Source organism: Ochotona princeps, chromosome 12 (genome assembly GCF_030435755.1).
Source record: "Ochotona princeps isolate mOchPri1 chromosome 12, mOchPri1.hap1, whole genome shotgun sequence".
Classification (NCBI taxonomy): domain Eukaryota; kingdom Metazoa; phylum Chordata; class Mammalia; order Lagomorpha; family Ochotonidae; genus Ochotona; species Ochotona princeps.
The window spans coordinates 28542641-28555115 of record NC_080843.1 but is presented as its reverse complement, the minus strand read 5'-3'; the positions used below and the strand labels follow the sequence as shown (position 1 = coordinate 28555115).

The 12475-nt window shown below is 40.2% G+C and overlaps 1 pseudogene; it reads left to right on the top strand.

Moving 5' to 3' along the window:
* The first annotated feature begins 12131 nt into the window (after nt 1-12131).
* On the top strand, nt 12132-12228 carry LOC118758046 (U6 spliceosomal RNA; annotated as a pseudogene).
* The last annotated feature ends 247 nt before the right edge of the window (nt 12229-12475 follow it).

Below are 12475 nucleotides of genomic sequence, written 5' to 3'. Positions count from 1 at the left end.
TTTGCAACTATATGTAGAAAACATTTACCACGAAAATTCACACAATCTACTTTACTGACAACCTTTAAAAATGAGATGGAGGGGCAGGTATCATGGTATATCAGTATGAGCCACTGTTTGGGATGCTCACATCCAAAATGGCAACAGCAGATAGAATTGGTCCAGGCTGAAGCCAGGAGCCAGGGACTTCGTGAGGGTTTGGAAAATGGTAGTAGGGACAAGTGTTCTTGTATCCGTATCCACTGTTTTTCCAAGTGCATCAGCAGGGAACTGTATAGGCAGTGGAGCAGCTGGAACTCAGACTAGTTGTTGGCACTGCAAACAGTGGCTAAACATGCTGTCCCTTCATAACTTTTTACATTGGTTTTATTTTACCTGGATACTTTTCCCTATTCACATTTTAATATGCTATCATTCTCTGTCCAGGATTTTTTTCCAGTTATGCTCTCATTATGTCCAATCTCTTTATGACAATGACATTGCTGCAGAGACTTCATTACTGCAAAGAAATAATAGGGGTTTACAGCTGAAAAAGGTATAATTAAAAGCATAAATTACAGCTGTTGTCAAAACAACAGACATTAGCAGTGAAACTTAGAACATGATGCAGAAACAGACTAGGCTTATGCTATGTGAAATCATTGTCAACCTTGAGTGTTATCTCTACAAATAATCCACCTAAAAGTTACTTCATCTTTTACAACAAAGAAAGCCAGGTAACTCACCCTATCTTGCTGCTTTTCTATTTTTTTTTTCTCCTCCAGTTACGAGCTACACTCCTATTAAAAGATGGTTTGAGAACACATTATAGGCCACCGAGAGAGATACTAGAATAAACTATATGGCATTTACAAAAAAGGCATTAGGAATATATGCATTCCTAACATATCAACAGAAATCTTGCAATGTGTATGAAGTTCAAGGAAGCATCCAACATCTGAAAAAAATGATGGTGTGACGGTCACCCGCTAAGTAGCAATCTTCACTTGGATACAGTTGTGGTTCAGGGAATCTTCAGTAGGCATGTTTCTGGCTGGATTGATGAGCTGCTTAAGTAGAGATCTAGAGCAAAGGCTTAAGTATAATTGCAGGGTGCCTGGAATCCTCATGGAAAGTATTGCAGAGGAAATCCATGATCAATTCCAGAACATACAACTGATGAGCTCTGACATTACATATTTCTTAGAGGTTTCCAGAGCTACAGAAATTGGGGATGGGCACACTTAGTACAGCTCCAGGGATATCCTCATAGTATAGAGTGGAGTGCTTGTGTTTAAATCTCAGGTCTGCCTGCAATTCCAGCTTCCTCCCAATGCACACCCTCGGAGGCATGGAGATAAGCCTCTAGTAGTTGCGTTCCTAACTCTCACCTGGGAGACCCAGCTGGAGTTCTGAGCTCCTGGTCTCAGCCTGGTCCAGCCACGGCTGCTGAATCTGGGGAGTGAACCAACTGGTGGGATATCTCTCTGTCTCGCGCTCTCTTTCTTTCTTTGTCTTTCAAATAATTTTTTTAAGATCCATAAAATACACACACACACTATGTGTGTATACCTACATATATATTGCTATGAATGCAGATATAAGAATATATATGATTTTTTAGATTCTTGAGATTTTACTCAATAAATAGGTAACCACATATATACTAACCAACGTTCACTAATATTTCAGAAATTTTACATATTCATGTCCATATTGAAAAAGAAATATATATGTGTATATATGTAATATATGTGTGTATATATACAACATTTCTAGATTCTCAAGTTCTTATTTAAATGTCATTCTGTATAAATAGGCATAAATACATATATACATAAAATACATCTCACTAATTTTCTTTGCAAAAGCAAAATGATACAAAAAAATTACATCTAAGAACCTGGATTCCTGAGTATATTAGAAAGACCTCATCTACTCTGCTCTCTCTGGACCCTGAGAAACATAATAAAACAATCACACTGGTACGGTTATAATATGGGAAACAGCAAGTTATAGGTAATAAATCTTCAGAGATATTTTCCATTCTTCACTTTCAGTTTATAGCAAACTCTGTTATATAGTTCATAATTATTGAAACTTTTTTTTTCAGAAAGGAAAACAAGATTATTCTTAACATACATGAAGAAATACTTTCCAAACGTCAAAGAGCTGATTATTTATTCCTGCTTTAACACTAAGGAATCTGCATATGTGATAAACAAGTAGACTCTTTGAAGAGTAATTTGGCATGTTTAGCAAAACGTGAGGTCTAATTTCTGTTAAAATATTTTTCCAATATTTTTAATGAATTTTAATAAAGGTTTATCAGGCGCTTGTTATGGTGCAGAATTTTTATTAAATTCTGTGATCCATAAAACATTTTTTTGAATGACACATAGTTTAGTTTTTCATTTAGAGGCTATAAAAGTGTTCACAAAAGTTATGTTGAAAAAAAAGTGATTGAAAGTGCTAAAACACTGTACAGAATATAAAACCCTTTCATAGACTTTTTATGACACATGAAACATGAGTCTTAAAGGTTTAATGTTACTGACTTTTATACAAGGCTTTTTAATTCTTGATTCCAGTTATGGTTCTGTAAATGAACTGTGACATTAAAAGGAATCAGGTTGGAACTGCTGGGCTCCCTTTCTAGATGAGCCCAAACAATGAGGAGAAGCTTGTCCTCGCACCCACCCCACCCACACCTGATTAGCACTCACCAGCCTTCCCGCAAGAGAGGAGTGAGCTGGCCTAACAGACTCCCTCCTACCTAAACTCAGTGTCCATGTTAGGGAGGAGCCATAGATTGCTGTTAGCAAATAGAGTGTGTGCAAGATCACTGTGCCTCAATCCCTCCTTTTTAATGCTGTCTAGCACTTACTGCTTTAATTGCAGTGTTGTCTTGGTGGACTGCAGAACCACTATTGCCATCTGTCCCATTAAGATAATGAACAAAAATTCACTTTGGCTGTTCCCTTGGGAATTTTGAGTCCACATGCTAACTTGCACCCAATAAAGAAGACAAATTTACTTCTTAGAGCACTCAATTCATCCAAATGAAGTTGCCATGTTTTTTAAAGTCAAAATAGCTGACATCTTCAATTCCTTATGGCTCACCTTGATTCTCCAAGATTGTCTAAAACTTAACATGCTTCCAAAAGTCACTTTGATTCCTCTAAATGTTAAAAAGAAAGTAGAGCAAAATTCAATGAATGCAATCAATATATAAGAAACCAATGTGGGTGATTTAGGTTAGATTTCAGGATAGTGTGTGCAGCTTAAATTATCTGGAAGTAGTGCCTTAAATCACACATTGTTTGGGATGTGTAGACCCTGTTCTTGTTGGCTGATTTCCTAGAGGATTCACACAGAGCCCCAGTTTCCATCTGTTGATATCTTACTCTAAACATAATTTAGCAAAGAATTGAAGTGTATAAAAAATGGAAAATAAGGTGGTGTTGGATAAGGGTATAGCATACAAACTCTCCACAGGCATACACTGGTTCTATAGTAGTCACAAATTAACATAGTGACTACAGCAGTAAGTGGCTGAAAACAAGAAACAAAGATTAGGCCTAATAATCCTTACACCTCATACTCACTAGTAATAATCTCTGTGCCCTCCCCAACATTAACCATCAGTGGCACACTCCAAAAAGCTGAAATAAAATATCTGTGCCATATATGCTACTCATAATTCATCTGTTTGCTTTAATAAAGAATTACTTCCTTATTTCAGAATTGTTTCAATACAGAAAGACCCAAACATTAGATTTGTCAACATGAGTTATAATTTAATATCTTGCTTATAGCAAAAAGAATGATCAAATATTGTAAAAAATTTCCGCTTTTTAAAATAATCTGTAAGTTTCTTGTATGAAGCATATGATTCTAATTTAGCAACATTTTAAAATAATTGTTTAAATATCTAGCACTATAAATTTTAGACAAAAACCTCACAAATCTTATAACATTTTTTTCCTTCAGAAAATATTGAAGGATATTTTTTATACAATGCAATATGGTACACTGAAAAACTATCTGTTCCTTAACTTACATAACTTTATGTATCTTAAATTCGTAGTTTATTATATATGCGATATCCAGAAGATATTAAAGCTGCCTTTCTGGTAAACCAAACTAAAAACCATTCATTGCAGCAAACTTACTCTGCTTTTATATATTCTAAATTAACAGAGATTTATTAAATTGCCAAAGTCTATATTATATGACATTTTAAAAAAGATTTATTTGTTTATTGTTATTGGAAAGGCAGATATACAGAGAGAAGGAGAGACAGAGAAAAAGATCTTCCTTCTGCTGGTTCACTCCCAAGTGGCTTCAACGACTAGAGCTGAGCTGATCCGAAGCCAGGAGCCAGGAGCTTCTTCAGAGACTCCCACATGGGTGCAGGGTCCCAAGGCTTTAGACCATCCTCTACTGCTTTCCCAGGTCACAAGCAGGGATCTGGATGGAAAGTGGAATATACAGGACACAAACTGGTGCCCACACGGAACCCTGGCATGTTCAAGGTGAGCCACTGAGCCTTTATGTTGGGCCCATACTATGACTTTTGATTGTTAGTTCTCCATCACCCTGAAGATGACCAATAAAAATTTAAAAATATTTAGTCCATTAAAGCAGAGAAGTAACAAGTAAAACCATTCCCTGACACCCAAGAAAATATGAGAAACATGCCCAGAGGGAAGAAATTTCTAAGGTTCGTAATTGTGCAAATATTATAGCTGTCTTCAGATGTCTTTGGAAAGGAGAAAAACTAAGGAATTACCAAATCGAATTTTTTATAAGAAGGCTTATTTCTTTGAGAGAGAAAGAGATAGTTAGCCATTGGATCATTCCATAAATTCCCACAGCAGCCAGATCTGGGCTAGAGCAAAGCCAGGAGCCAAAACCTCCATCCAAGTCCCCAAGTAGGTGACAGGACCCCAAGTACTTAGGGCATCATGTACTGCTCCCCAGAATGCACACAGTGTAAAGTTAGATTGAAAGCAAAGGCAAAACTCCATTCCAGGCACTCTGATGGGAGGTGTGAGTGTCCGTAGCAGTAACTTAATCCACAACACCTACCAACAAAATCTAACTTTCTGAAAATTGCTTTCAAACAGATGAAAATTACATTTTAATATTTCAGTAGGTGTTATACATAGTTCTGTCCTTTTTTGTCTACTGCTAGCTCCATTGCTGGGTTTTAAAATTACGAGCAGAATGAATCTAATAGACATGTGTTATTTCCAGCTGGAGGCAGGAACAGCAGGTCTCATGTCTCCATGCTGCCATTGCCCATCAACAGTGACCTGAGAAGCCACAGCTTAGATGGGAGAGCCATAAGATGAAAGAATGTGGGTTCCGGGGTCACTGCATGGAGCAGAGCTGCTCAAGACACCTGAATGGCTTTGAAATTTACAGGAGGGAAAAATAATTCTATGGGCAAATCAATGATGTTTCAGGATTTCTTTATTCCTGTAACAGTTTACCTTATCTCGATAGTACCCTGTTGCATAAAGTAAATTTTCAGTAGCTTCCTCTTATTCATTTACCATATCCATTCAGTCCCCCACCGTATACATAATCTCTTTAACTATTGCTCTAATTTCTTTTTTAAAAGCTTTGTGGGGTGGCTTCTTACTCCTTCTAATAAGACGCACAGGCAACTTGCATTCCTGGGGCTGTGGAATTCATGTCCGGAGCCAGAGTTGGCAGAGTGGGCCTAGGGACTTGCACACATGCTTGGATGCCAAGTGGGCAGGTTAACGAGGGGGAGGTGTAGAACCCCAGACTAGCATAGTGGTGTGGTGTGCTGGTGGACCAGGCTTGGGGATGGGTGCAAGCACCAGAGTCCCAGGCTGGGAGAGTGGTATGGGCCTGGGAACCCAAATAAGTGCTTGGGTCCCAGATGGGTGAAGGGGTAGAGTCCCAGGCCAAAGAGGGTGTAAGACAAGCTGGGCTAAGTCTCAGCACCCGCTGAATCTCACCTGAGTCAGATCCGGCTGTGGAGCAGTTGGGAATGGGCAGCAGCACTCAACGGTAAGAGCCGGAATGGATGTGGGCTGGTTGAGCAAGGTTGCTGTTCCTGCTGGGAGCTGGGCCAAATCAGGCTGGGCCAAGAATCCACTGGAGTGTGTGGACAAGATCTGCCATCGGGAGATGACCTGACAGAACTTAGGGAACTCCTCTTTCAGGGCATAGTTCCTGCAGGTGAGCACAAAAATCAAGAATGAGAGCAGCCCAGACGAGACCAGATTACAGTACATGCTGGCATGTATGTGGGTCAGGTCGTGGGGCAGGCTATAACATCCACTGGCATGTGCCGAGGTGAGACAGGCCATGCCACTGGGCTGCAGCACCCACTAGCGTACACATGACCCTGGGGGTAGAGGTTGGTAAGCCCAGTAAGGTAGTTGTGGGGACCCACCTGCTGGGCCAGTGCTCCTACAGCAAACATGAGAACTGGATTGCCCAGACCAGACTGAGCAGGGTTGCAACACCCATTGGCCTGCATGTAAGCTGGGTTAGGGGGAGATCCAAGCTGGGTTAAGTGACCATATGCACTGGTGTATTCATGAGCTAGAGTAAGTGGAGGCTGGTCAGAATTCTACAGCAAGTGCCACGATGGCGGGGGGTGGGGGGGGCGGGCAAGTCCCATCAGGTTAAACTGCAAAATCACCTAATAAGTACAAGATCCATGGCTTGGAATGGGCCTAGTGAGAAAACTATGGGCATCCCTCTCATGCTCTGATGTTCCCACTGGTAAGCATCAGAATTAGGGCTGGGGATGGACCTAACTAGAGGCTTTTGGGAGTCATTCTGACTAGGCTGCATTTCCTGCTGGTATGTGTGAGGGATGGGTATATTTGGGTGGGCCACAGCACCCACTGGTTTGCATATGAGATGGGGCTAGGGACAAAACTGACCCAGCAACTGCAACCACCAGTATGTGAGCTGGCTGATATGGGTGACAGACTGAGCTGGCACACAGGTTCTGGGGGCATCTCTGGCAGTTTCTTTGGGGACCCTTCCAACTGGACCACTGAGCTCAAAACTCCAACCACACGGAAATCGTCAAATCTGTGGTTTGACCGTGGAATGCACATGCTAAAACTGGGCCACCTCAGTTGCTGAGGCCTGGACAATAGAGAGCATGCCCAAATGTACACAGGGGACATAATAGCTCCTTGAGACCTTCACAGGAGGTCTAGTACCTTGGCAGAAGATGGAAGGCAGAACAAATTGGACAAGTCTCCTAGACAAGCTTTGACAGCCAGTATCTGGGCAAGTGGAGAGAGTAAGGTGGACTGTGTCAGCCAATGGACCTTGGAAAGATTTCCTCAACCTTGGAGCAATGAAATCCACAGCATCTCAGAACTATGGAAACCACTTATGCAGTACCCTTGGAAGATGCTCCACATCAAGGACCCTGGCATGACATCAAGTGACCATCCTCCATCCCTGGTACTGATGCAATTAGGATGCTGCAACAGCCCTCTCCTCTCATCTTCCCCTTTTGGCCCAGATACAGGAAAAAAAGTAAAAATGGAAACAACTGTCTTATCCACTTTCTCACATTCCTTGACCCTTCCCACCCTGATCAGTGGTCTACATGGGTATCTTCTCAATTATGTAAACATCATCAAAAATAAAAATATTTTAAAAAATGAAAAAAAATTACAACCTGGTATGATGGTTCAGTAGCTAAATCTTCACCTTGCACGTACCAGGATCCCACATGTGTGCCAATTCATGTCCCAGCTGCCCTGCTTCCCATCCAGCTCCCTGCTTGGGCCTGGGAAAGCAGTAGGGGATAGCCTGAAGCCTTGGGACCCTGCAGGAGGCTGTGGGAAGATGGAAAGCAGGAGACGATGTGCTTCATGCCCATTACACAGAATTTGAATACCCAGCTCAAAGTCACCTGGAATTCCTTTAAAATGGAAAATCATTGAAGTTTTTAGGATGCTTAAGAATGTAATCAGACTCCTCCATAGTATTCTTCTCCAATTCATGTCCCTGAATAAAAGACCAAAGTACAGAAACAGAGAAGTTCAAAATAAAGACTAAGAAATGAGTATGAGTATGAATGATTTTTTTTCAACTTGAAAGGCAGAGTTACAGAGAGAGAGGAGAAACAGAGAGTCCTAGATCACTCCTCAGAAGGCTGCAAGACAGGAGCTCCTGCTGGGTCACCCACATGTGCAGAGGCCCAAGGGCTTTAGCCATCCACCCCAACTTTCCCAGGCTGGGTTGGAAGTGAAGTAGCTGGAACAGGAACTGGTGTCCATACTGGATGCTGATATTGCAGGTAGAGGTCCAACTGCTTCACTGGCTCTGTGAGCAATATTTTTAAAAGAAAAAGGGAAGAAGGAATTCATTGCTTCAGCAGACATTTATTGAATGATTAGTACATGTAGGACATAACTGATACAAATTAGAATAAAAAATGGTCTCTTTCCTTGAAGGACTCATTATCCAATTAGAGAAAGAATATGTTTATAATGAAAAAAATAAGAGGCCTTTTAATAAGTTTAAGGAACTTTAAATTGATAGCAAAAATGAATCAAAAAACAAATAAATCTAGAAAAAAATACATTACCATCAAAGCAAATTAAAGAACACATTTGAGGGAAAGATAAAGGCAAGCCCCTTTAAAGGGAATAAAGGGTAACCTGAGCCAGATGGAATACATAAAGGGATTTTAAAAGAAGTGTATGCTACATTAGCTGGAATTAATGTGTTCTCACATTTTCATCAACAGCAAAAACAGTAGCAGGAGTACCCAATGTCACGAGAGCAATTGATATCTATGACATGGGAACTAATTAAGTGAACATTAGGTTGCACAGAACCATTAAACCCAAAATATGATTTGAGAAAGTTAGCATCTCTATATTTAAAGGATAGTCTTTGGTAAACAATTTAAATAGCCTAAAGCTAGTAGCTATTCATATCACACAATTGACTGGGTATTAGAATGTGTTAATGAGTCTCACTTATCCACTAGAAGTAAAAAGTAACAACCCCTAAACTAATACAGATCCCCAATGGGAAAAAAATGGGTGATATTAAAAAGAAATTGAGTCAGCGAAAATGCTTCAAATTTTACAGAATTATTTTGGCAAAGGGTGAGCAAATAAATTAAACGGTCGGTAAATACATCAGGGATGCAGAACAGCGTTGTAAATAACAATCCATTTTTTATAATTAAAGCTTAGCTAAACTATCATTTGGTCACAATGATAATTTTTATAGAACTATAAATACCAACGGGGGATGTGTAGAGAAAAATTGCCTTGCAGCATTTTTGAAAAAATTAATGCATATTCAATATTGATCTTGATTTGTGCATGTTAAACTGTGCCTCCTCAAGTAACATATTCTGGAAGAAGTCAATAATATGCCATAATTTCATATGACACTAATAAAATAAGGTAAATGACAATTCATTTTTGTTTACTGGTCTATAACTTAATGGATGGATAAATTTTGTTAAAAGAGGAAGCAAAAATCTGGTGCATAGTAGGCATATTTATAAAACAATTGTGATTGATTTTTTTGGGTCACTTTCCTGAGAGAGAAAGTGAAACAATCAATCTCTTGGAATTCTTTGCAGAAAAGTATTTTTATAGCTGTTGATATATGTTATGAATTTCAGAGGACGGAAGCCACATATATTAGGCAGTTTGTTTTGTTCCCTAAGATGTAATAGAGTAATACCGTTGCAAATAAAATCCAAGGAAACTAAATACATGCAAACAATAGCATTATAATGACTAAATGTGGCACCATTACTTCTATATTCTCAAAATTGCTAAATTAGTAATACTAACACTGTTTTCTTGTACTCAAGGGATATTACTACATGAAAAGAGTAACTGAACTGTGAGACAGTGAATCCTCAGATTCAGGAAAAACAGAGAGTAAATAACAATCAGTTTCCATCTAATCCAACGTCGACGCTCATCTATTCTAGGGATGCAATGAACTAATGACTTGGGTTTGCTCAGTATATAAATGTGATTTTTGGTAACTGATTTTCGGCAGGGAAAATACAAACAATGTGTCTTAAGAAAATAAATTTGAGGAGTTTATGGCATGGCTAGCTAAGCCACTGTTTGCAGCACCAGTATGTCATATGCCGGTTCAATTGCTGGCTGCTCCACTTCTGGTCCAGCTTCCTACTACTGCATCTGAGGAGAAAGCCAATGATTGTCCCAGTTTTAAAGGTTCCTGAAACTCACATGAGAAACTCAAGCGGAAGTCTGGGATCCTGTCTTCAGCCTGGCCAATCCCCCTCCCCACCCTGCTGCAGGTTTTTAGGAGAACCAACAGAGGGAAGAGCTCTTTCTCTCCCTACCTTCATTCCTTCCTCTTCTCTTTTTGCCTCCGTCCCTTTTAGAGAGATGAAAATAAGCAACTAAACTTTGCTCTTTTTACAAGAAATTTGAACTGGATTCTCCTTAGTGTCTATTATTCCTTAATCCTTACTTGAATTCTTAGACAATCACATTAACTCAAGACACACATAATCCATTTAGATTATGGTACAGTCATTAAACTAACAGAGTTTGACTTAACCCCCAAAAATGTTCAACATAGGAGTGACTTGAGCAAGAATTCCTCTGAGGCAGGCATTCTCTGCAGAAAATCTTGTTTGATCACAGTGTAAGTTTGGTCATGATAAGCACAGAGCTGAAATGTCAGAGTGATAATTTAGGTGAGTAGTCAGTTGTTAAAAACTACCAGACTCCTGGGCCAATGCCAATATCAAGTAGACTATGCCTCTGAAACACCCCGATCCCACGTGAGCACCACTGAATGTTCCGGCTGCCCCACTTCTGATCCAACTGCCCAGCTACGACCGGGGAAGGCAGTGGAGGATGGCCCTGGGCTCTGCACTCATGTGGGATACCCAAAGGAAGCTCCTTGCTCCTAGCACAGGATCTGCTCAGCTTCAGTCATTGCAGTAATTTGGGTAGTGAAACAACAAATGGATTTTTCTCTTTCTCTTTGTCTCTCCTCTCTGTAACTCTGCCTTTCAAATAAAAATAAATTCTTAAACAAAACAAAACAAAAACAATAACAACAACAAAAAAAACCCTCCTAGAATCAACTCATTTGTTCAACAATGTTATTGTAAAGGCACGGTTTAACCCCTTCTGGTGTCATAGTAATTTCTTGAGGAAGGAAAATCCAAAGCTGTAAATCTTTTCATTACATACAAAAACTTGACTTCAAATGAAGCTAAAACTAAAAAAAGAGAGCCACTAAAAAATCTGTAGAGTCCTTCCATGTCTTGCAAGAGTGTCAACCAGTAGTGTACCATTAATGAGACTTCTACATGGGGGCCTGGCGCAATAGCGTAGTGGTTAAAATCCTTGCCTTGAACACGCCAAAATTCCATATGGGCACCGGTTCTAATCCCGGCAGACCAACTTCCCATCCAGCTTCCTCCTTGTGGCCTGGGAAAGCAGTTGAGGACAGCCAGAAGCCTTGGGACCCTGCACACCTGTGGGATACCCTGAAGAAGCTCCTGGCTTCGGATTGGCTTCGGATTGGCTCAGCTCCAGACACTTCGGCTGCTTGGGGAGTGAATCACTGGATGGAAGATCTTCCTCTCTGTCTTTCCTCCTCTCGGTATATCTACCTTTCCAATGAAAATAAATCTTTTTTAAAAAATGAGACTTATACATGGGACGTATACAATCATATCTCCATATTAGATTGCCCTAGCGTGCATTAGCTAACTCCAACTTTATGTTGACCAACATAAATTTCAAACAGTAGTTTTTATGAGTGTTGTAGCACGTAGGGTAAAGCCAGCCACCTCCTGCAATGCCAGCATCACGTGTCCTTGTTGCTTACTTCTGGTCCATTTGCTACTAAGGGTATGGGGAAAGCAGCAGAAGACTCAAGTGTTTGGGCCCCAGCCAACCACATGGGAGACCCAAAAGGAGCTCCCGACTCCTGGCTTTGGCTTAGTGCAGCTCTGCTCATTGTGGCCATGAGGGATGAACCAGTAAATGGAAGATCTCTCACGTATACCCTCTCTCTGGCTTACACTGTCTCTGCCTTGTCTTCTTTCTCTACAACCTTCAAATAAATAAGCAAACCTTTTAAAAAATAGATTTTGTGTTGCACTCCCTTTGGCAGCACATATATCAAGATTGGAACAATACAGAGATTAGCATGCCCCTGCCAAAGATGACATGTAAAAAGGAGTTTTTATGTTGTCACAACTCTTCCTAATTCAATAAATTATAATTGCTTTGAACCCAGACTGTGGGACAGTGTGCCCAGTTTAAACATGCCTCCTGCCATAGCACTGGGACTTCAGTAAATTGTTCAGCCTCTCATCTGTAAATGGGATGTTTAAAGAATCTGAGTAACATTTGGAACAGTACCTAGATGCGAAAAGTATTGGATAAGTTTTTATTGTGTTATTGTGTGGTGATTATGAGTGAAGTTTTACTTTCTCAAG